At 41.7% G+C, this 25,949-nt stretch overlaps 1 protein-coding gene across 2 annotated transcripts in view; it reads left to right on the top strand.

Annotated features, from left to right (window-relative positions):
* The window catches only part of PALD1 (phosphatase domain containing paladin 1), a 134,728-nt gene that overhangs the window by 28,791 nt on the left and 79,988 nt on the right, over positions 1 to 25,949 (top strand). Inside the window, exon 1 of one of the 2 annotated variants that reach the window (XM_053450662.1) lies at positions 6,224 to 6,540. The exons of the other annotated variant lie outside the window; for it this stretch is intronic. The gene's annotated coding sequence lies outside the window, so the exon portion shown is untranslated. Of the gene's footprint in view, positions 1 to 6,223; positions 6,541 to 25,949 lie in introns of those variants that run through there. 2 annotated transcript variants of the gene reach the window in all.

Here is a 25,949-nt window from a genome sequence, read left to right as displayed (position 1 = left end):
TCTGGATAGGGTGCACACAACAGGTTGCCCACTTGCAGGGCACACATCAGATTGCCCACTTACAGGGTACTCATCTTGGGAGTCTGCTTGCAGGGCCCTCGGCTTGGGAGTCCGTTTGCAGGGCACTCGGCTTGGGAGTCCACTTGAGGGGTGCTGGTCGCAACTCAGGAACAGGAACAGATTAGGTAGCCCTCTGGATAAGGCGCACACAACAGGTTGCCCACTTGCAGGGCACACGACAGATTGCCCACTTGCAGGGTACTCAGCTTGGGAGTCTGCTTGCAGGGCACTCGGCTTGGGAGTCCACTTGTGGGGTGCTGGCCGCAACTCAGGAACAGGATCAAAACAGGTAGTCCAGAAACATTAATGTCAAGGCCCAGACTGAAGGGCTGGCCAGGTTTATAAAGGCTGCGTAATAGGAATTTCCACAACGCCGGTCCACAACGTGAACCAGAGTCATCTTTCTTTTTTCTAAGGTTCTTATAGATGTTGTGACATACTCCAATGTTTTGTAGTGTTATTGTGTTTGTACCTCTAATTTGATCTTGCAGGGAGTAGATATTGTTAAAATCAGTCCAAGTGTCTTCATTAGTACCTCCTCTAAGACATATTTAATTCCTTTGTCTTCCAGGAACTTCAATCTCTTTACCAGAGAAACAAAATGCCTATGCTGAAGGTAGGCAGCCTGCTGTCTTAAATGATTGTTTTAAAGGCAGCAGTAGTTGTAGCACCACTTCCAAACAATTAGGTGGGGCAGAAAGTCTAATGTTCCAGATATCATATAACAGGCCATGGCATAAGCTCCACAGTAGACATTTGAGATTTTTGTTTCTTGCCCATTTGGTGTGACTGAAAATTCAGAGGCATTTTTTAATTTGGGAACAAAATTCTCACTCATTCTGAACATTCTTGTTCACTCTCTCATGCTCTAAATGTTTCCTTACTGTCTCTGCCAGACATTTCTTCTATCTTATCTCTTCATTCTTTGTCCATATCTTTGCAGACATGACCCGGCAACTTCTGCCAAAATGGCGGCACTGCGGTGACATCATCTACCCTCCAATTGGGGGAGAGGACGTCACCACCGTGCTGCCATTTTGCCCTCAGTTGGCTCTTTCTGCGACATTCACTTCCCCGATCACATAATCAGGGTGGACATCACCGCAGCGCCGGCATTTTTGGCGGAAGTTGCTCGGTTATGTCTGTGGAGATGCAGCCGAAGAAAGAAGTTTAAGGATTTAAGATAGAAGAGAAAAGAGAAGGTAGAAGATGCAGAACCGTAAGTGGTTGGCAGAGAAGGTAGGGAAACATTTAGAGAGCATGAGAGAGTGAACGAGAATGTGAGTGAATTTGGACCCACAAATGTCTGCACCAAAATTCTGTAAATTTGCAATTCGTACAAATCCAAATGCATAAGTCTACTTTACAGGCAAAATATAAGTGAGCAAGCAAACCAGGCTAGAAGAGGGTATAAATAGCCTGTGTCACGGAACTGGCTAGTCCGACCGACTACCTCCGCTGTCTTGTGCTCCCTTAGCTTGGGACACCACACTTTCCCCGGTTCCCCAGTCACTAGCCGAGACTCAGTGTAGGGTAAAACCAAACGAAGACTGATTTATTTCTCACACACAGAGCTGGATATATCCAGCAAAACACACATTAACATAAAACAAGATATTGGGACACAAACCACCCCCTTAATCTGCCTCCCAGAGACAACAGGGGTAGTAACGAGATTAACAATACAATAGTGGGGAGACTGATTTATACAACATTAAACTGAAAGAATGGTGGTCACTCCCTGGTGGCAGATCCTGGTTGTCTGCTGGAGATAATCCCCTCAGCCAGTGATGAGATGATACTGCTGGGGGTAGCCACAGAAGCCTTTACAAACCCAGGGCCCATAGTCAATAGGGAGGAGGCTGGCAGTCAGGCTTCTCCAGTGGTCCCAGTGATGGAGGCTTCCGTCACAGCCTGCTAAACAGGTACCAGGTACAGGGGAACAGCAATTAAATATTGAAGGGAGCCTTTGACCCTTCTTGAGTTGAATATGTTGTGGACCACATATTCTTCATGGTCCTGGACCTGAACTGGCAGAGCTATGGGAAAATGGTTCTGAATCTGTGTGGCTGTTTTCAGGTGTTCTTTCAGAAGAAGCGAAACCAAGTTGTGCTCGGCGTTATAATACACGTGCAGGTATTGTTCAAGACATTGGTTCACTTTGTTTGGTCATTTATCTGCGGATAGTAAGCAGAGGAGATATGCAACTTTATGCCTATATGGTGACACCGCGATCTCCAGAAACAAAAGATGAACTGGACTCCACTATCCAAAGTCACATGTTGTGGTAGACTGTGTAGACACAAGTATAGTGTTCTTACCTTGAGAACGAGATAGCTCTAGCCATGGTAATGTGCGTCCAGGGTTGAGAGGCATGGGAACAAAACTGACAGGCTAAAATGAACCCCCCTTATGGCAAGGAAGGCCACAGAAAGTACGAGAAAGCAGTTGTAATTTTTTCTTGTTCCCTGGATGACTGGAGATGGCCTTTCCGAGACATAGAGTGACAGTTTATCAGTGGGAGGGCCAAGTTGTACTGGAACATCTGTCCTGGCCTTAAATCTTGGTCAACTAAGTCTGCAATGATTTGGGAGCTAGGAACAATCACTGGTGTAGAAGGAGTGGCGTCTGACTCAAATTGTCTGGGGAGTGTGTCAGTCTTGGTATTCTTAGAACCAGGTTGATATGTTATGATGTAATTGCACCAGGTAAAACGACCTTTTCGTCTGATGAGGATTTAATCTCTTAGTGGTTTATTGATACAAGAGATTTTGTATGATCAGTAAGAATGGACAGGAGAACCCTTGTACCCTTTAGGAAGTCTCTCCTTTCTTTGAGAGCCAACTTGATAGCTAACATCTCTCTCTGTTACCAACACCATAGTTATTTTCTTCAGATAAGAGCTGTTTAGAGAAGAACAAAGTTGAGGTCACTTTGGGATAGACTAACTTCGGCACCATTCTCAGAAGCATCAACCTCCACGATGAATCGTAGAGAAGTTTCTGTATAATGGAGAAAAGAAGCTGTAGTAACCTTTCAATGACTAATCTATCTTTTTGGATCAGTCCCTTGCTTGGTCAAGGCCGTGATAGGTACTGTGATTGTGGAGAAATTGTGTATGAATAGTTGGAGAACTCAGGAAACATTGAACAGCTCTGAGGTCTTGAGGGAGGGGCCGATCCACCACTGTTTTGACATTGTTTAGGTCCATTTTTTAAACATTGGGAGGAGAAGATGTAACCCAAAAATGGCATGGAAGACTTTTTAAAGTCACATTTTCCAGCTTTGGTATAAAGGAAGTATATACTAAGGGGCATTGTAGAACCTGCCATATGTGACTTCTATGTTCTTGCAGGGGCAGGGACCTTCTTTGAGTCAAACAAAATCATAAGCTCCTCAAAGATTCAGTTTAGTGAAGTAGTTGGATCTCTGAAGTGTGTGGTATAACACATAGCACTTGGCTGTAATTCACAGTCTGAACCGGTATGAGGAGGCAGAAACAAGTGGTCACAGGGACCACTCTGAAGTTTTAAAATCACATACCAACAGTAGCTGCCCCGTTGTTCCAATTGTGTGGGTAGTGAAGAGCATAGGCCAGGTGGGGAGATACTCCCAGCTTGGTGAAAATGTAATTTATGTACTGTATATGTGTTTGATTGTGTTTATTTGAATGAGTGTATATGTAAATGTTATAGAGTAAGAATGCGTATAAAATAGCGTAAGTATAAACAATACAAAAAAAACAGATTACAATACAGAAACTGGGGAGGGAACATGACAGAGTTATGATAAGGGGAAGGTGGATCTTGGATACGCCATTGTAACTGATGGGCTGTGGGTAAAGCATATGACAGGGGGAAGGAGAAATTTCATGGGGATTGACTATATGACAGGAGTTTGACAGGAGTCTGGGGCAAAGATATGATACAGGTGCAAGGAATCTGACAGGGTGGAAATATGACAAGGGCGATGTGGGAAAAGTTAATCGGAGGGGTAAAAAAAAAAAAAAAAATTAAATTTTAGGCCAAAATAACCGAGTTGGCAATCTCCAATTTAGTTGTTATTCCAGCTCTGCTATTTAAACCTCAGTTTTACAGTTCTTTTGCACGTTCCTTTATATTCTTATCAAATCATTTGCTAAGTGTTTTCAACTTCATGACTGTAAAAAATAATTTTAATTATTTAAATTATATTTTAATTTGTTATTTAATCTGATTTATTTATAATTTATATAAAAAAACTAAAAGCTCTGATTTTTTTAAATTTTGTGGGCTCATTCACTCCCACACTGTCACATTCTCATTCACTCTGCCAACCGCTTCCGTGTCTCGCAACTCCGCCTCCTCTCTAGCATATTCTTGTTCTTTTCTCTTCTGTCTTTATCTGCATCTCCATGGACATGACCCCCAAGTGGCTTAGCTTGCAGTGACAACCTCTCCTGTAAAAGCTGTACAACTACTAATAGCTCATTTTGTTCTCCTATTGGGATTGTGGCAGAAGCCTTTTTTTTCTTCATTTAAGAATTTATTAATTTAGGCTCTTTTTTTTAATTTTCAAATTAAAAGCCATTTCATAAAATACTGGTCCTGGGTTGTGTTTCAGTAATGCCATTACACTACCAGCAACGCCTTGTATTTTTGTAATCCACAAAATAAACAAATAAGAAAATATTGTTCACAAATTTGGCAGGCGAACCAGGATTCTGGGCTGTGCTGGTGCAGTGTGCCATTTCTCGAAATGCTGTCGCTAGGTTATGTTTTAGTAATACCATAATTGCTCGATTATAAGATGACCATGATTATTAGAGGACCCCCCCAAAATTTGAATATTAATTTAGAAAAAAAAGAAAAGGCCTGAATACAAGATTGTCCTACAATTTTATTAGTAAATATTAATTTAGATGTAAACTATTTTTTCATAGTTAATAAAAATTATGATTGAGAACATTTTTTTTGTTTTTATTCTTTTCATTTGCCAACTTGCACCCCATGGCTTTCTACTGTGATTATAAGATGACCTCGGATATAAGACAAGGGGTATTTTTCAGAGCATTTGCTGGAAAGAATAACATTACAGCTAAACACGAGTTGCACCGAAATGTTAAAACAGCCATTGTCACGAACCATGTTTCTCTTCTCCCATGCTGAAAAACGAAACGAAGAAAAACATTTTTTGTGATTAAAAAAAAAATAAAAAATCAATAAACAATAAATAATATTTAAAAAGAACAATAAAGTGAGCTAAGTGATGTAATTGTGACATCACTTGCATTAATAACATGTTCAAGAGGTCCCTAAGAGGATCTCTTACCATACTGTACTAATAACTGATTTAAAATATATATATAAAAAAAAGATAAAAACCCTTACATCCCATTGCCCTAGCATAACATCCACCCAGTATAACCCTCCTGCCCCTGTTCACAACCCCTAAACCCGTTAAGCCATAAGCATTAAAATTCTACGAATAATGTTCCCTATAAGTGCTGGGAAAGTATGGAAAATCTATATAAATTAGGTATTTCTGAAATCAGGACAACCGAATTGATAAACATGGAGGGAGTTTTCCATCACTTTACCTAATTTTGCGAGGATTCAGAGGGAAAATATTAAAAAAAAATTAAGTTTTTACTAAATTTCTCATCTTAAATTTTTAGCTTGACTTTTTGTCACAAAATACAACATACTTTCTATTGTGTGTTCATCTTTACACTCCCAGACTTACCTGTTGGTGTGACCAGCAATCGTGGAAAATACAGTTACAATGTGTTCGGGCCCTGACTGGCCGTTTGGGCCATTACGTTCTTATCATTGCTCATGCAGCTGACTGGATTCTTTAGTTTGCGGATGCCTGCGCGCGTGTGATTTAATAGCCGCAGGATTTTTTTTGTAATGTATAACGAGCATTTGTGGTGCCGTCACCGTAGCAACCAATGAAATGGTCCTGCTCCGCTTTTGTCAGTTTGCACAATAGTTTCCCCATGTATTGTCGGCATAATGTTACTCCAACTGCTGCTACGCTGCGGCCAGCACTTGCAGTACTCCTCTATGTACTGCGTACTGTGTGGGTAGCCCGGGCGTGTTGTCTGCTATCTGCTCAGCTTCTGTTTCCGAGAGTCGCTTGATTGGCAGAGAGGCCTGTGATGGAGCTGGCCTCCTTTGCCGTAAGCCCTCCCCCACATCCTCCGGCGTACAGTCAGATATGTTGCTCCCGCAGGAGCGACTCTTTAATTAAGCGTGCAGCGGGGAGATTTGTTGCCTCCCAGCCCAGCCCCGCTCCCTTTGCTCTCCTTTGAAGGAAACTTGTACGGGATTCGGGACGGTGTCACCGCCACGGGGCCGTGCATGGATTTTACCGAGATGCACGAGGAGCTCTTAAATCCTTTGAGATAGACGGAGGTCTTATTTCCTGGTTTTCACGTTTCATTGAAGCTCTTGTTTGCTAAGCTCGGAGGACACTGAATGAACAGCTGGATTTAAGGTACTGGTGACAAGTGATTCGAATATACCGGCTCATTGCGTTATGTATTGCAGAGTCCTTCTGTTGATGGAACATGCCTGGGTAGAAAATCAGACTCAGATCCCTTAGATGGATCACATAGCTTTCCACAACTGTGCTGACTTGGGTGTTATAGAATTGGTTAGCATTATGCAATGTTATGTGTTCATGTCATATGTGTTACTACTTGATGATGGTGTGAACATGGGTGGAACATCTTAAGCTTTATGGTTTATGACTTCGGGACTAGTAGAGTTCCCAAAATGCAGGAACGTGTTCAATCACCACACCCTCTGAGCATTTGCCCGATTTGTGAAAAGGAGTGGTGTTACATCAATTTGGCATTTGTGGGTAGTCAGGTTGTGGTTGTATGATACAAATGGGAATGTGTATTAATGCCAGTTGTAAACACTTTTTGCTACATACTCCACGTCCCCAAGTCTCTAAACAGTATGAGATTGAAGTCTGGTCCTGCTTTAACACAGGTGTAAAGGCTCATTCTTTCTATGCTGGTGTTAACGTTCTGATATTTTGCAGTTCACTTTCTGCACCTGAAGACTAGAGTTCTAGAGACTAGGAAGTTCCTTAAGTCTAATGCAAAATCTGAAATGTGAGCTGCAGTATCTCCAAAATCCCCACAGCACATGTGCTTATTATGTGAACCATCTGTATGTGGGCCAAAGATTCATACTGTAGCCCATGACTGCTGTCATCTACACAGGGATTGGCTTAGGTGTCTGCTTTTTAAGTTTCATCACACTTTTTAAATGTACGTATTACATTTTTATGCCTTTTTTTTGTCCCCCTCTCATTCTATCGGTTTAAATTGCTATCAATTGCCTAAAAATTAGTTATTTGTTTTGTGGGTACTTGTAGCAGTTTGGCATAGCCCATGTTACTTTAACCAGTTAATCACTGTATTATACATTAAATACCGTATTATACATTATATTATACATCCTGCCAGCAGTGAAGGGTTAAGCATAATGCATGCTTTCCATGTGTTTGAAGTGCTGATTGTTTGTAGGAGGCTCTGGCTGGCATATGCAGCATTCATTAGCTGATAGCACACCAAGCACAGTAAGGCAAGGGGCAGAATGTTTTTTGTCCACAATTTGCTTGTGTTTATACTGAAAGATTTTCCCACACACTAAAACCTGCCCACTGCCTTCCAGACCCTTTGTAATCCCCCCAGCCCCCTGCCTGAGCCATTATGACTGTTTTCTGCTTTGAGAACCCTCCCTCTTCGTAACTCTATACCCTGCCCTTAATTTGCCACTCATCCTTTATTCTGAAAACCCAGGGGAACTGAGGTTTTTGGCCAATGTCTCTATGAAAGTAAAGGAGGAAGTAATGTTCACCGCCGTTATAATTACTTGACCTGATTAGGATGCACTATTTAAGAAAACACCTAGAACGGCAGTCTTAAAATTACCAGAATAGTTTTGTGGCTGTTTTTTTACAGTATAGTCAGCTATTTTGGTTTTGCTTTCTGTAATGAGTTGCACGCATTGATCATTATAAGTAGTTTAGCTGACATGCCGATCTGCATGTAGGTACAAGGGAAATGTTGTCCATTCTTTACAGAAAGAGTTGTTGAAATATTTACTACATGCTCTTTGTATGTTTGTATGGTACATGTAAATTGTCAATTTGTAAAACTTAATAGTGTGCAAAAGTCCTAGTTGAAAAGTATAGTTAAAATGTATGATTTAACTTAATCAGATGCTTTACACAGAGGTCAGCCAGTAGGCTTGAAACTTATCCTGTGATATAGTTGTTATATTACATAATCTAGTGTCCACTGCAATAATTTTCCAATTGTTTTTCACTGCCATTGTGCAGTAGTTAGTGCAAGTAAAGATTTTTGTTGTTCAAACAGTTAAGCAAACGTTAAATAATTAAAAGCGCTCCTACCCATTTAAATTAGCTGCCGACGGTCACTTTCTCCCGTGCGTGTTCTCTCTGGTTCAAAGATTTTGGCTTAATGTCTGAAGCGTGTTTTTTTTCTTTCATTATTTCGACTTATAGCCACTATGATGTTCAGAGTAATAAGGGCTTTAGTAAGAATCTACCAATTTACTGGATCCTTCCTTCCTGGAGTATTTCCTTTGTGTTTTTCGGCATTCCCTTCATCATGATGTGTTTTGGATATATGTATGCTTTTGGCATGTTTTCTTCCAAATATACTTTTCCTTTAATAAGTTTTCCTTTAATTGTGAAGCCTGACGGTTTCATGCTTTATTAAGCACGATACAGTATCTAAGGGGAACCACTGAAGTCTTCGGGGTAATGTGGGGGACAAACAGGTAATCCCACATACAGCACCAAAAAGCTGAGTCTTCAGTGACCCATTTGCATTTCCAGTGCATACATTCAGTGAGTAAACTCAATCAAGTGAGTGCCACTTCTAGAAAAACAAAAAAAATGAATTTTGCAAGGACGCTCATGACTGATATTCATTGTAGCCATTACCAGCCAGCCACTGGCTGGGCCAGTGAGGAAGGGTTTGAGTGAATTTTAGTGTGCTTCTCAACCTGATCAGCTGTGTTCAGGTTCACCCCTCACCCAAACACCACAGTGTTAAGGGCCCAGGTGGACCTAACCTGGGGACCCCAAAATCACACCTCAGGCCTCTTTCTGTCCTTAGCCAAAGGGTTTAACGTTCTCCTTCTCAATGGTACTTGTAATGGACCCTTAGCCTGGGACAACACACTTTCCCCGGTTCCCCAGTCACTAGCCGAGACTCAGTGTAGGGTAAAACCAAACGAAGACTGATTTATTTCTCACACGCAGAGCTGGATATATCCAGCAAAACACACATTAACATAAAACAAGATATTGGGACACAAACCGCCCCCTTAATCTGCCTCCCAGAGACAACAGGGGCAGTAACGGGATTAACAATACAATAGGGGGAGACTGATTTATACAACATTAAACTGAAAGAATGGCGGTCTCTCCCTGGTGGCAGATCCTTGCTGTCTGCTGGAGATAATCCCCTCAGCCAGTGATGAGATGATACTGCTGGGGGTAGCCACAGAAGTCTTTACAAACCCAGGGCCCATAGTCAATAGGGAGGAGGCTGGCAGTCAGGCCTCTCCAGTGGTCCCAGTGATGGAGGCTTCCGTCACAATTCTCCCCCCTCCGAATTGGACTGACATAGGATGAGACCCTAAACGGGTTGACTCCGTAGTCAGTCAGTTCATTTGGCCCATCAATGCCCTCCCAAAATTGGTGCTCCTGCTGCTGCTGGGAAGATGGTCCGGCTACGCCATCTCCCGGGTACCACTGGGGAGTGATGCCTCCTGCATCCCCTCCCTGGTGCTCCTGCTGCCGTTGAGGAGGGAGGTCAGGTTGATCCGGTCCCGGAATTAGGTTCTGCCGCTGGGGAGATGGACCGGCTGTTCCACCTCCCTGCTTCTGCTGGGGATGGGGGTCGGCTGCTGGATCTCCCTGAATTCCTGCAGCTTTGGTAGGTGCTGGGCAGAGGCCAGCGATGCTCTGCCCTGTTGCCAGCGCTTCCGCTGGGGTTAGGGAATCTTCTGGGTCGGCCTGCCGCTGGGGAGGGAGGACCGGTTCCTCCGCTCCCGGACATGTGAGCTGCCGCTGGGGAGAAGGGCCGGCTGCCACATCTCCCTGGATCCCTGTAGCCATTGCAGGTGTGGGGCAGAAGCCAGCAGCGCTCTGCCCTGTTGCCAGCTCTTCAGCTGGGACTAAGGGATCTGGGCAGACTGCCCAGCATTCTGAGGACCCAGGTGTGGAGACCGCAGTGTTATTCACCCCTCTTGGGTTAACATCCTCAGACATAAAATCAAATAAATCCCCAGTCTCTGGATCTGGTTGTGGTGTAAAGTCGCACAGCTCCAGTATTGGATCTGGATTAGCTGTCCAGTATCCCTCTGACTCAGGGGTGGAGACCGCAGTCCCATCCACCCCGCCTGGGTCAACATCCTCAGCTGACCACTCAATCACATCCACAAAATCCAGACAATCCCTGGACACTGGGGCATTCTGTTGAACGCGGTCGAACAGTTTTTTATACGCCTTCTCCAGTTCCCACTCCTGTGTAATTCAAAAGTCTAAATCACCTTTAAGTCCTAGTGCATCTGGTAGGTCCCACTCCCTGAAATCCCGGTTGTCCTCAATCCGCCACTCTGCTGTACTTCCGAAGTCCGGATCCTCCCGCAGTAACGGGATTAACAATACAATAGGGGGAGACTGATTTATACAACATTAAACTTAAAGAATGGCAGTCTCTCCCTGGTGGCAGATCCTGGCTGTCTGCTGGAGATAATCCCCTCAGACAGTGATGAGATGATACTGCTGGGGGTAGCCACAGAAGTCTTTACAAACCCAGGGCCCATAGTCAATAGGGAGGAGGCTGGCAGTCAGGCCTCTCCAGTGGTCCCAGTGATGGAGGCTTCCGTCACAGAACTTGGTTGATTTTACCCAAATTTTCCTGTGAGCTGGCCATTGGTCTATTGCTGGCCCTCTAACTTAGAGGAGAGTATCTGTGATAAAACCTTACTATCTTCCAAATAAAGGTTTTGAGAAAGATTGAGTCCATGCTAGAGAACTGGCCCTCCAGAGAAGTATTTCAGGATAAGACTGATGGACTGAAATAGAAGCTTTGTGTAATTTCTCAACTTTCTAATCAGACAGCAGTGGCTTTCTATGAATAGAATAAAATTGTAGTGTTTGGTTTCAAAATAGGCAGTTCCTTTGTCAGACGGTGTCTTCCCGTGTCAAGCTCTGGAAGCCTGCGCTATGGTGCTCTCCTATGCTATCCATTCACTTTAATGACACATAACTCTGCAGAGCTTTCTAGCTTACATGGAGTTATGTGTTACTACAGCAAATTTCCTATGATGATTTTTATGGCAGCATTTGGTGTAACAATTGAATATTGTAATCTGGATAATATCAAAATGTTGATTCCTTACATAGTTGTAAGGAATCTTCTATTTTTTCAGTACTAGTTTAAGTAAATACAGACCCCAGTTTTAAATATCACCATCATATTCCATAGTGCTGTACAATAGATAGACCGGACATAACAAGTAGTATATAACATAACAATTTGACTTACAGAAATAACAGGTGAGGAAGGCCTTGCTCAAACAAGTTTACAACCTAGAGTTTAAGTTTTAAATTAAAATAACAAAATAATTTAAATTAATTTCATAATAGGCAAAAGGTAAAGGTGCCATTGTTAGGGATGGGGCAGTCATGCTAATAAGCAGTAGAATGAATCCATTGGTAAACTATTATACAGTGACACTTAGGAAAGTGGCACACAGATTGAAAGTGGCCTGTGCTTCTAAAATGTGAGTTACTAACCTTGTTGAGACCTTGCAAGAAGAACCTAGCTGTATCCTTTCGTAAACATCACTTAATTTCGAATATGAAGCTCAGATAAATGGAAAGGGATATGGGTTTCGCAGTGATGTAGTACAATTGTAAAATATTAATGAAAACACAAACAGGCAACAAAAACACACACACCCTACTGGGGATAAATAGGGAGCAGATACACAAAAGACGATTCTTTAGGCTTTGTTTACAAAATAAAGTATTCCTTTATTTTGCTTTGTGTTGAGAGAAATGTGTACACAGAAGAGCTATCACAGCACAAGAAAGGGAAATTAGAATAGGAAGTGCGAGATGTCAGGGTTACAAATCTCTGATAATGAATGCTGCATTCTGATCCCATGATAACTGCCAAAACAATAATTACTATAGGATCAAGTTCTTATAATGCCTTAGCGAATCTTTCCCCAGAGGTCATCCAGCATACTCTGCTGAGCATACACTAATGGACAGGTTCAGTCCTTCAAGCACTCTTTAACATTAAATATGGCTTACCTATCCTAAAACAAAAATAGCCATCAGGCAAGGTAGCCTACCACCTGTTTAGGGCTGCAACTAACGATTATTTTCATAATCGATTAGTTGGCCGATTTATTTTTTCGATTAATCGGATAAAAAAAATGAATGTACATTTTTCATTTATTTAAAATAATTTAATAAACAAATGATGTTAAATACAAACGCAGAATAAAAAAAAAATGATAAAATGCGTTTCTTGTCTTTATTTCCCAACCAGCCCCCCCAATTTATGCACATTTGAGCCCAGGCTTGCCACGCTGCCTCCCAGACATGCCACGCTGCCTCCCAGACATGCCACGCTGCCTCCCAGACATGCCACGCTGCCTCCCAGACATGCCACGCTGCCTCCCAGACATGCCACGCTGCCTCCCACATATTCCACTCCACGCTGCCTCCCACATATTCCACGCTGCCTCCCACATATTCCACGCTGCCTCCCACATATTCCACGCTGCCTCCCACATATTCCACGCTGCCTCCCAGATATTCCACGCTGCCTCCCACATATTCCACTCCACGCTGCCTCCCACATATTCCACTCCACGCTGCCTCCCACATATACCACTCCACTCTACCCCCACATATGCCACTGTGCCTGATATGCCTTATACCCCCTGATACACCACTCCATCCTCCCCAGACATGCCACACTGCCTCCCAGGCATGCCACGCTGCCCTCCCCACATATGCCTTATATACCGTATATGCCTTATACCCCCAGATATGTCAATCCATCCTCCCCAGATATGCCTTATACCCCCACATATCTCATAGTCCCCTCAGAGTCACAGACCTGTTCACAGCACACTGACAACATACTTTTATAAATAAGTACTGGGTTAATCTTCACTGCCCCCAGGATTTAGATTCCCCTTAGTCTGCCCCCCTTTACCTCTAACTGCACCTTAAGTTAACTTTATTAAATTAACCCTCAGTCCTCATCATTAAATTAACACTAGACACCCCATTAACCATAACCACCCCTAAATTAACTCTAAAAACCCTATCAAACACAACTACCCTAAATTAACCCTAAACACCCGATTAACCACAGCATCACCTAAATTAACCCTAAAGACCCCCATCAACCACAACAGACCCTAAATTAACCCTAAACACCCCATTAACCACAACTGCCTCAAATTAACCCAAACACCCCATTAACCACAGCTGCTCCTATATTAACCCTAAACACCCCATTAACCATAACTGCCCCCTAAATTAACCCTAAACACCCCATTAACCATAACTGCCCCCTAAATTAACCCTAAACACCCCATTAACCATAGCTGCCCCTAAACACCCCATTAACCATAACTGCCCCTAAATTAACCCTAAACACCCCATTAACCATAACTGGCCCTAAATAACCCCCACCTCCCCTAACTTTCAGCAGCCCAAATATAAATTTTATACTTACAGTTAGATGAGTGTCACAGCCATGTGGTTCTGGCCTTCTGGGAGAAGGAAGGGGCGGGGCCAGTTGTCACAGTGATTACAGGGAGGGACTGATTAGTAGGAGCTGCTGCTGTGAGTCAGACTAAACGGATTATATAATGAGGGGTATGGGAGGGACTCCTCCCCCCTCCTATACGCCACTCTGCCTCTCTCCCGACTCCCTGGTGTTTTGTGAACCTCCGTTGCTGACAGGCACTTTCACTGTAGCTTCATAGATGCCTCAGCGAAAGTGAAGGGCAGTAACGGAGGCTGTCTGTGCGCATCGCGCAGACCCCCACCGGCTGACAGAGAATCTAGGTCTCCTGCAGAGGATCATCCTCTCTGTCAGCCGGTGGGGGTCTGCGCGATGCGCACAGACAGCCTCCGTTACTGCCCTTCACTTTCGCTGGGGCTTCTATGAAGCTGCAGTGAAAGTGCCTGTCAGCAACGGAGGTTCACAAAACACCAGGGAGTCGAGAGAGAGGCAGAGCGGCGTATGGGAGGGGGGAAGAGTCAGAGGGGTGTATGGAAGTGGAGGGGAGAGGCGGAAGTTGTCTGTGTGCATCGCACGGACACCCACCGGCTGATAGTGAGGGGAATCCAGGTCCCCTGCAGCGTTGCGGGGGATCTGGATTCTAGTGTCATAATATGATCTCGGTTTGAGGTCGGATTATATAAGGAGAGTTTTTCAGAGCATTTGCTCTGAAAAAAAACTCTTTTTATAATTGATAAAAATCGATTCGACTAATCGATAATGAAAATCGTTGACAACGATTTTCATTATCTATTAGTTGTTTCAGCCCTAGTTTCCTTTATCTTCTGTTCTAAATTGTTTCCTTGATTTCATTATTTTCACGACACACTCTTTGTTAAGAACCATGAGTATCTGTCAGCGGTTGGTGAACAGTATGTATTGATTTAGAAATTAGGACGCTATTCTTGGCTGAGAATTTTCTGTGATGGTGAAATCTGCTTGTTCTGTAATCGGGTGTAGCCAGGCTAGAAATGTTGTTTACCGCAGTGTAGTAGTGCTGCCATTGAACATTAAATGCTATTGGAAAAGCTTGCTATGACTCATGGGAGTTGTAGTATAACCACAAATCTAGAGATAATCCAGATTTATCAGATGACATATCTATTTCTTAGACTTGGGCGGCATCCAACTCTTCGTGTATGCCTTCGTGGGGAAAAAAATCTTCGTATTTCACGAATATTCGCCCATTCCTGTGTTCGGTTCGGGCAAATATTCATGTAAATGCTTTGTGTTCGTTTTTTTTTTTTTTTGGAGTGGTTAATGCAGGGTTAACGCGGTACGCAGAACCCGGCGACTCTATTGGTCGCAAGCAGGGGCCTCCTCTGCCATCAACCAATAAGTAAGTGCAGCTGCTGGTGAGGGAACAGGAGTTAAAGGTCCATAAGAATCCTATGGATTTCCGCTCCCGTTAACCCCTGCGATGCTGCGTAGATAAGGTAGGCTATAGGGGGAAGGGACCATGGAGATTAGTTGGAGATATAGTCGAACACGAAGATTGTTGTGTGACTTCGTATAGGTTTTGCCGCCGCTATGCTAGTTTCTTCGGTATTCGGGCTGAACAACGAAATGGCACCCTTCTTGTTAGTTTTCGTGTTAGCCCGAATACGCATGTGCAAGTCTAGTTCTTAGAAAGCCTTTATGCAGTCCCTTAAACCCTAGTGTATTATAGGGTACAGTTCAAGTATACTCGTGCCCAGCTTTAGTTGACCATCAGCAGATGAAGCACACCCATGCTAGGATCCAGAGACCCCCAGCAAGGATTCATCAACTGCACCCTGTACCTCGTTCAGGCATAAAGTCCTGTACATTTGCAGCAGTGTTAACCTTAGTGAGTTGTTGGCGCTCATTCTATTTGTAAAATATCTATATCTATATCTAATAATCTATATTGATCTATTTAAATACTTTATGGCCTTCAAGCAACAGAAGGCAATTCTATGTTTTACAGCAAGTTAATTTGTTTTTTTTTGAACAGGAAGGTGCTGTAAGGCGCTACAGGAAGTAAAGTTTACATCAAAATAGCTTACCTGCTGAAAACAGGGCCGGACTGGGACTGAAAAGCAGCCCTGGAAAAATTTGGAGACCAGCCCCATATAGTTTATCTCACGGTGAAGCTCTTATACCCACACGCACCCCTTATACACACCCGAGTCACACTATGTGCCATTCTTTTTATCTCATTATTTGTATTAAAATGCCAGAAAGCAAAAGTGTTAAAAGGCCCTAATAAATGAAATGCATCACACATAATGGGATCAAAACATTTACTACTGCGAACATTTTTAGATGAAAGAGTTCCATTTTATTCAGTGGAACAAAACACTGATCACATTACTCTTCACGATATTCTGGTAAGAAACTTTTATTTCTTTATTAATTCATGTAGACTATTTTTTTCCATATTTAATAAAAGCTATGATTGAGACATGTAGGGGGTTAAAAGGCATATCATGGGACAGAGTGGCATATAGTGGGTATAAGGCATTCATGGAGGCAGAGTGGCATGAAGGGGGTTAAAAGGCATATCATGGGACACTCTGCCTCCAGAAAAGCCTTATGCCCCCTATATGCCACTCTGCCTCCCTGATATGCTTTATACCCTCCTATATGCCACTCTGCCCCGTAATATGCCTTTTAATCCCCTATATGCCACTCTGCCTCCAGAAATGCCTTTTACTCCCTATGTCACTCTGCCTCCAGAAATGCCTTATACCCCCCATATGCCACTCTGCCTCCCTGATATGCCTCAACCCTCCTATATGCCCCTCTGCCCCGTGATATGCCTTTTAACCCCCTTTTTGCCACTCCACCTCCAGATATGCCTTTTGACCCCCTATATGTCACTCTGCATCCAGAAATGCCTTATACCCTATATGCCACTCTGCCTCCCTGATATGCCTCAACCCTCCTATATGCCACTCTGTCCCATGATATGCCTTCTAACCCCCTATATGCCACTCTGCCATATAGGAGGTTAAAAGGCATATCATGGGACATTTTTGTTTACTTTATATGGCAAGCCGATCCAGCTTGCCATATTAATTAAAAAATAATATATGCCACTCTGTCCCATGATATGCCTTCTAACCCCCTATATGCCACTCTGCCATATAGGGGGTTAAAAGGCATATCATGGGACAGAGTGGCATATAGGGGGTATAAGGCATTTCTGGAGGCACAGTGGCATGAAGGGGGTTAAAAGGCATATCATGGGGCACTCTGCCTCCAGAAAAGCCTTATGCCCCCTATATGCCACTCTGCCTCCCCGATATGCTTTATACCCTCCTATATGCTCCTCTGCCCCATGATATACCTTTTAACCCCCTTTATGCCACTCTGCCTCCAGATATGCCTTTTGACCCCCTATGCCACTCTGCCTCCAGATATGCCTTATACCCCTATATGCAACTCTGGCATATAGGGGGTTAAAAGGCATATCATGGGACAGAGTGGCATATAGGGGGGTATAAGGCATTTCTGAGGCAGAGTGGCATATAGGGGGACACACATACACACACATGCCGATTTTTTTTGTTCTTAACAAATACAAAAAACATACAGTACAAAAAATACCTTATTTTACTCACCTTCTACTTCTCTTGACTTCTTGGCAGCTGCACACTGTTCTCTATGCTGACAGGATGCCACTGACCTGACATCCGGTGCTGCAGCAGTCTGAGCGCGAGGGGGCGGAGCTTCCACCTCACGCTGCTCCCATCACTATGCAGCCATCAGGCTGCTGGGAATGTAATCTAAACGGCCGATGCGTGCTGATGCCGCCGGCCGGAGCTATTTTAACACTTTTTTTTTATTATTTATATGGTAAGCTGGATCGGCTCGCCATATAAAGTAAAAAAAAAAAGTATTAAAGCAGAGGCGGCCGGCGGCATCAACACGCATCGGCCGTACAGATTACATTCCCAGCAATCTGATGGCTGCATAGTGATGGGAGCAGCGTGAGGGGTGAAAGGTCAGTGCGAGGGGGCGGAGCTTTCACCCCTCACGCTGCTCCCATCACTAGACGGCCGTCGCACACGGCTGCTGGGTGCTAATGCCGGCCGACCGCATCAGCACCCAGCGGCCGCTTTGATTAGATTTCGGGCAGCCTGGGGGCAGCTCAGCGGCTGTCTTCATGGCCGCCCAGCCCCCGGACCTTCCGGCCCACCGGGAAATTTCCCGGTATCCCGGTGGGCCAGTCCGGCCCTGGCTGAAAATGACAAAATGAGCATATCGAATATTCAGCTAAAATCATGGACACGAATGTCGTACAAATGTGTATCTTATCTTAATGGATACATTTACACCGTATGTATTGTTTACAAGATGTGTAGCAGGTTATGCAGGAAAGGACATGCAGGTATAAATGTGTGTATTTATGTGCGTCTTAGAAACATTCTAAAACCGGATCCATATTGCCCCCACTGATAATACCAACTCAGGAATATATCATCCACATTAATAAAAAGTATTCTGGCCTCACTGGAATAGTATGCCATCCTCAACAGGATAATATACTAATATACTGCTCTAATTAAAATGCATTTGAGCACACAAAAGGGGTACCATAGGAAATACTAAGACATCTGTTAAGACATCTGACAGGAAATAGACTTTGATGCCCTTAAAAGCTTTTTTTTCTTTTTTGTAAAGCAGTTGTTTTTCCTTTTCATTTGCTAAATTACTGTGTTCTATGTCATAATGTTTTGTCCTTCAGTAAATCTAAAAAAAAATAAACTTTCTTCTTCACAGAATCTGGTAGACATGTTCTTGTACCTTGACATCTCTTTCAGTGTTTTTTTTTTTTAAAATGTAGTTATTTATTGCCATAAGTTTTATGTAAATGCATGTTTTTCCCATGGTAAACCAATGACGTTAGAACAAATTATTGGGACTTATGCAGGGGCCACACATGTGGACAAAAACAAAATATCAATTTTCAACACAATGCTGGCTCCTTTAAAAAGTGGTTGGTGAACTGAGTTTTATTACTTGATATGGGCCAAAATAATAGCACCAGAAAAGAAAGCCAGGTTATAGCACCCTATGAACAACATCCAAAAGAAACCTTAAAAAAAGTGATGTAACAAAACACTATTTACAGTAATCTAGCCACCAGAACTACCACCAATTCGCTATAGCAGAGTCCTGAGTTTATCAATATCTCAAATTCAACTTCCTAATAGAGTACCAAATTTGTTAGCTGTCCTGTCAAACATCCAATTTAGCGGGTCTGTAGGAACCTTTGCATACAATGTGCCACTGCACATGCATGAAAGGGAAGATGAGGCTTTCATTTGACAGAACACTCCTTAACATTCACACATAACATTGACAGAGTACAGTAATGTGTGTGTGTTCCAAAATAGGAACAATGTTAGGGGCATGTTACTTTGAGATCTATTAACTATATTATTATATTATTTGTATAACATTATTTTTAAAGCACATACCATGATGCATATTTACATATTTTGTGACATTTAGAGCTTGAGAACTTTCTGATTTTACGATGAGATATCAGGAGAGTGAAGTGTTACAAAGAGATTTGCATCCTAAAAAGGGTCTGTCCACCACCCTAAAAATGGACACACTTGGAACATATATTTTTCCTTCACACTGTTCAGGTGTCAGTCTCTTTGAACTATTTAGCACATAATACTCTAAATTGCATTTACCGCATTTGCTCGATTATAAGATGACCCCACAAAATTTTAACATTAGTTTAGAAAAAAAGAAAAAGCCTGAATATAAGAATACCCTATAAGAAAAAAAGTTTTATTAGTAAGTAGTCACATGTAAACAATTTTTTCATATTTAATAGAAACTATGATTGAGAAAAAATGCATTTTTTATTTGCCAACCTGCCCCCCCAGTTATGCACATCTGCCCCACGGCTTGCTACTCTGCCCCGCCAGATATGCCACTCTACCCCTGAGATATGCCTTATACCCCCTATATGCCACTCTGCCTCCCTGTTATGCCACTCTGCCCCCCTCTGATGTCTTATACCCCCTATTTACCACTCTGCCCCCCAGATATGCCTTAATTCCTCCCTATATGCCTCCCCGACTTACCGATGCATCCCTAGAATTGTCCCCCGTGCTCTAGGCTCCCTATTGTCAAGTGGGGGCAGTGGTGGACAACCTTCGCTGCTACCCAGGACTTCCACCGGGGTTCTATGACCGAGCGAAGGTTGTCTGTGCGCAGCGTGCAGATGTTCACCGGCTGCCAGAGAAGAGGATCCAGGTCTCCTGCAGCACTGCTGGTGATCCTCCTCTCTGGCAGCCAGTGAATGTCTGCACGATGCGCATAGACAACCTCCTCTGCTGCTGGCCGGTACTTCTATGGTGGAGCGCCGGCGCTCCATTGTAGAAGCGGCAGCTTTGCGCAACGCTGCCGGAGAGGTGGATCCAGGTCACCTGCAGCGCTGCAGGGGATCTGGATCTTAGGCTTGTAGTCAGAGGTCTGATTATAAGATGACCTTGAAGGGGTATTTTTCAGAGCATTTTGAAACTCTTTAAAAGCTCAACGTAAGTAGGGAGTAAAATAATGTATAGTATTTTTGTGTAAAAAAAAAAAAATTATTCTGCACTCTTTGGAAATGCAAAACTCACAGCTGTCCTTTTTTTAATTGACGACTTTTTTTTAAACATTTAACATAATCATGCAATATTTATATTATGAAAAAGAATAATAGTCTGTTTTTTGCTTCTGGCTCATAGATTCTGTGCTATATACATTTCCATTTCTATTGGAGGATTTGGGCAGTGTTAATCTTAGGAAGGGAAAAGTACTTTATTGTTAAAGTAGCACACCGGGATCTAATGAGCTAAGATGAGGATGAAACCTTGTCTAGTTATGGGTAAGAGAGGACAGGCAACGTTTAGCCTTGGGAACCAGCATAACAAATCTGAACACATTTGGCAGAATATAAGTGCAAGAACATATTAAGCAAAAGGGACTACAAGGGAGTAAGGTATTGTCATATTGTATATTGCCAATTTAAATATTATCATTTTTTCTGTCTGCGATAATCTTGTATGCATTGGGGCAGAGAGGATATTAACCCATACGCAGACCTGACTATAACTGGGCCACTACCAGAAACATTTTACTTGCAATTCCATATATAGCACCAGGTTTCCTAGCCTAACAAGCAACATTTTCTCTATAACATCATTATTTCTGTGCTTCTTGGGTTTTATGGGTAGTCTCTTTTTTTAATTAAATGTTAATTGGCCTGTCAAATGTGTTTGAATGCTGTATTTTTGAGTCACTGTGCTGCCCCCTGCTAGCCTGCCCCTTTATCAACACGATAAATATATCACCAGTGGTTCTTGAGCACTATAAACTGTATTAATTACCCAACTAATGTGAGCTTATGCACTGATATAGTACATAGTTCGCAGATGGGAAGGAAACATGCATTGTTGTTACACATTTTGTGTGCATATTTGTCCAAAAAAGGAAAATTACAATCACCAAATAAAGTATATTGAACCAAGGTAATAAATCCCCTCTCTATGCTCTGGATGTCATTAAAAATACCGTAATAGATACTTTTGATTTGCTTGGTTAAATAGAAATGGTAATTACTATTATAACCGAGTGCTCCTGAACCTTATCAGCATGACACATGCAGAAAACACAGGAACAAGACTTGTTGGAAAGTGTGACAGATTGCTGAAATTTCAAGTAGCAAAGGATGTATTTGTTGGCCATGGTTGTAGATTCCCTAACAAGACAGTCATTCTCAAAGCAGTGGATAAACAGGAAGATGGCAGGCAGAGATATATTTTTTTTTTCTCTGAGATTAGCCTCACGGTAGTTTTCCGAAACCAAGTTACATTTTTGATGATTTAACACCTGATTATAAACAGTTAATAGGATTATCCTCTAGTTCCCATAAGTGGCACGAATTAAAGTGTGTCTCCGTTTGCGCCCTGGTTAATTTATATAAGCCAATGATTATACTGCTGTTAATCAAAAACGTTTTGTTAAATCCTGCCCTGTTATAACATTGAGGCTTTTTGAAAGCTCTTTTGAAGCACTTTTCTATTTTTAATAGTAACTCTAAGAGAGACATGATCTCTCTCTCTCTCTCTCTAAAAATCTATATATAGATATATAAATCTATATATATATATATATATATATATATATATATATATATATATATATATATATATATATCTATAGAGAGAGAGAGAGAGTTGTACATGATTTCATACAAAACATAGGAATCCCTTTCTTATCCGTTCAGACCCAACCTGAATCATCTGTCTTTGTTTCCTAAAAAAATGTAGTTTCACAGGATGTAAAATACGGAAATGGTGCAAAACAGTGTTTCATTAGGTCACTTCCTGTAAGGTTTATTAGGATACTTAACAATAGAAAATTCACACTTCCATTTGCTTTTAATTCCACGGAACCAGTGCTGAGCAGATGTTCAATGTAAAGAATTTTCGTACATTACTAATTATCCTGCATCCCAAAAATACGCAGGTATAATTCCCCATATATGTCTGGTGGTTTTATCATGGCTGTTTGATGTGGAAAGGAGAAAAGAGAGAAATAAAAGAAGATGGTACATAAAAGGAATTGAGTTAGATGGAAGGGTGACAAAGAAGAAGAGAAGAGAAAAAAGAGAGGAGAGAGTTAGCGTGTGTGGGGGGAAAATAAAAAGGAAAGCGAGAGACAGACAGAATAGTGAAAATTGTGAGGTAAGACACACCTTCACACTCGCTACACACAAACACACATGCACAGAGACCCTTACCCTAACACACCAAGACACTGGCACTAACACAAACACTGAGCAAGTATGCGTGATTAAGGGAGTGAATGAGTATCTGTGAATGAATGAAAGTATATGAATGAGTGAATGCATGTTTGTGAATAGTGTGTGTGATAGCATGGATCTGTAAGTGTGTGTGTGTGGGGGGGGGATAGCATGGCAGAGGTAGCCTGTAATCACACTCCTATCACGCTGTTAGCAATATATATATAGATAGATTATTTTTTTTTGTCCAGTTTTGGTGTGTTAACCACACTTTTATTAAAAGTAAGTAACACACCAAAATTGGACAGAAAAATACAACATATATATATATATATATATATATATATATATATATTAACAACAAACGCACTCCAATCATGCCCAGGCAACCAGTTTATGCTAGAACCTGGGCATGATAGGAGTGTGATTGCTGTTAACAATCTCATGTATAATATTGTTATTGATTTTTGTTGTCCAACTTTGGTGTGTTGCATGCTTTTAATAAATGTGGTTATTATTTATTTGACAAAATGTTTCCCTTAAATAAACCGGTGTGAACATCTGCTATGCCTTCCTGTGTTTAGTACAATTTAATCCATTTCATACATTTATGATGGGCCACAAAAATCATTTTGTTTAGGGTCTCTAAAAACCACAGAGTAGCCCCTATTTAACTGTAGGTGCACAAAAATGTTCATTTGTAGCACTCACAGATTAAAATGTCAGTCTTAATTTAGTTAATGTTCTGGTGACCATCTCAGAGTATAAACCACCTCTGGCATCAGTTAGCCACTGTGTGGTGTGAAATGTAAATAGATTAATGCCTTGTGGTGGAACATTTATTACTTGATCTTGTTTTGTTGAATCTTATTGGAACCAAACTACAGTCTACATAGTCTCTTGTTGACCATGGAGCTCCACTGTGTAATGTTCGTAAAGTTTAAAGGCATGAACTCTTCCTGTACAAAGGAAATCCCCTGTGGGATTAGGCTGTGAATTGTTCACTTTTATGTAAAACACAATACCAAGCCAAGTCTGTGCTTTGTTTCCTTTTTTAATCTGTGAAGCATAGGGCGTATGCATCCTGCAGCTGTGCAGATTTTATATTCCATCAGACACTTAAGCTATATTTAGTAGCATTCTGCTTGAAATGCAATTTAACACCTCTATTCTCCCTCTGTTCACAACCAGTTCAGATCAGCTGATGATACTCAGTAGCTTGTAACATTTCAAGGGATTGACAAGTTTTGATTCCTGCTTGCAAACCTGGTAAATGGAAAATTGGTTCAGTAGATTTAGAACTACTGGTAGTTCTCTAGCTGTAACCGAGTAGTTCTCAAGCAACTGTCAACCTCTGTGTCTGGAGGAAGCAGGGTAGTCTGTGTAGCCAGTCTAGTTCAACTAAACTTTAAAAACACATTTAAAACCACATGCAAACTGTATGAAGGAAACTAAATGAATACAATGTTTCAAATATATCCTGTATCTCTAATCCATGTCTGCAGTAGCTCTGAAAATTGTTCATTAACCATAAGTAGTTGCACACGTGCCATACATTTGAAAACTGAAAGATATAAAAGCTTACTTAAACACCACAAACAAGTTAGCACAAATGTGTTAATTAACTGTATTTAAATATGGAGATATTCTGTAAGTATCTAAGAAACTAAACTGAGATGCAAAAGAGGATAGGTTATTGATAGAAGACTTAAAGTATGTATAAGCTGAAACTAACAGGCATTTGCAGCCCACGCAGGATGTCTGTCTTAAAACTCCTACCTCCGCATAAATGTCATGTCTTATCCTACTTTTATATGTCTGATTTATTTTCTGATTTGATATGTGTATATGTGCCAACTGTCCAGGTTTGACCTGGACAGTCCCAACAGAAAACTTGCTAGACATATGGGTTGCATAGCTTCCTCCCAAGCTTTTTTCCGTGTTTTCTCTTTCCGCACTTTACCAAGGTGATGTTACAGGTCCGCTTTAGCTGTAGATAGCTTTTTCATATCAGTGTGTCTTGGAAAGGGTTTTGTATATGTGGACACAAAGGGTTAGTTATTCTATACCAGGTCATGAATATGTTAAGCATGTGTTATCACCTGTTTAAACAGTTAATAGTATGTAAATTTCTGGAACAAACAATGATTCTGAGGAAACAGAGGTTATTGCATTCTTGCTAATAAATAAATGTGTAAAAGTCATATTTTGTTCAATGGTGCCGTAATGGTTAGTATTCACGCATGCAACATGCATCTGTTTTATAGGCATACAATTAAAACAAATGAGTATAATTTTCTCAATATATTTTACTCAAGTATAGCACTTCTTTATGTGTCACCAGAAAAACTGAAATTCACATTGCCGTCTCTAGAGCTTTTAAAATGTTGGTGGGTTGTACTTCCAAATAGCATGTTTCTCCAGCAAGAAGGGCTGAACTGATTCTATATACTATACATTTGCTTCTTATGACTAAAGGAGTTTTTAAAATAGCACTAAGTCATTAAAATTATTCAAGTAGGTTGAAAAAAAAAACCTGGCAGGATACTGGATTCATTATCACTGCTTTTGGCATGATTGTGCATTCCTAAATCTTGGCACGTTCATCTCTTAGCATTCCACTTCATAATAACCAAGGTTGCACTACTGATTTTTTTTTATTTGCGCATGTCATTCTAGTACTTTTGTATTTTTATCTAATGGGCTTGATCTGTATATAAACCCAATGCCTGGTTAAACCCAGCTTGTAAAAAGTGCATATAGAGGTGTGTTGTCTCAGGCTTATCTTCTCAAGAATTAAGGTTCCAGCTGGGTGATTGGTATAAGGCTCGCTTAGCCAAGTCTGGATCACCCATCCTTATTAATTTATGCTTTTTTTGCAAAAAACGGATGCTACCTCTGGGCCAAGCTGTCCAAGCCCTCTGGCGGCGGTGCTCCTGAGCTTCCTTCTACGTACAGAAGCAGATGGTATGTCGGTGCATGGCAGGGCTTTCAACCATGTCCCAGGCTCCTAGAGACTTGGTTACTATGCTGATATGGTGCATTATGTAAAAAAAAAAAAAAGTAATTCTGGTCCAAATCGTTAAAAAAGGTAGCATATACAAGATCCTGTATCCTTAGATGTAAATCTGAAATATGCTACGTAACCAGTTTTCTAAAATATGGCTTGAATTACACGTAGACCTTGAAGCATTGATCACATGGAAAATAGACATGAGTGCCCACTTAGTCGATTAAACCCTACTT

The sequence above is a fragment of the Spea bombifrons genome, chromosome 11, assembly GCF_027358695.1.
Source record: "Spea bombifrons isolate aSpeBom1 chromosome 11, aSpeBom1.2.pri, whole genome shotgun sequence".
Lineage (NCBI taxonomy): Eukaryota > Metazoa > Chordata > Amphibia > Anura > Pelobatidae > Spea > Spea bombifrons.
This window is presented reverse-complemented; position numbering and strand designations above follow the sequence as displayed.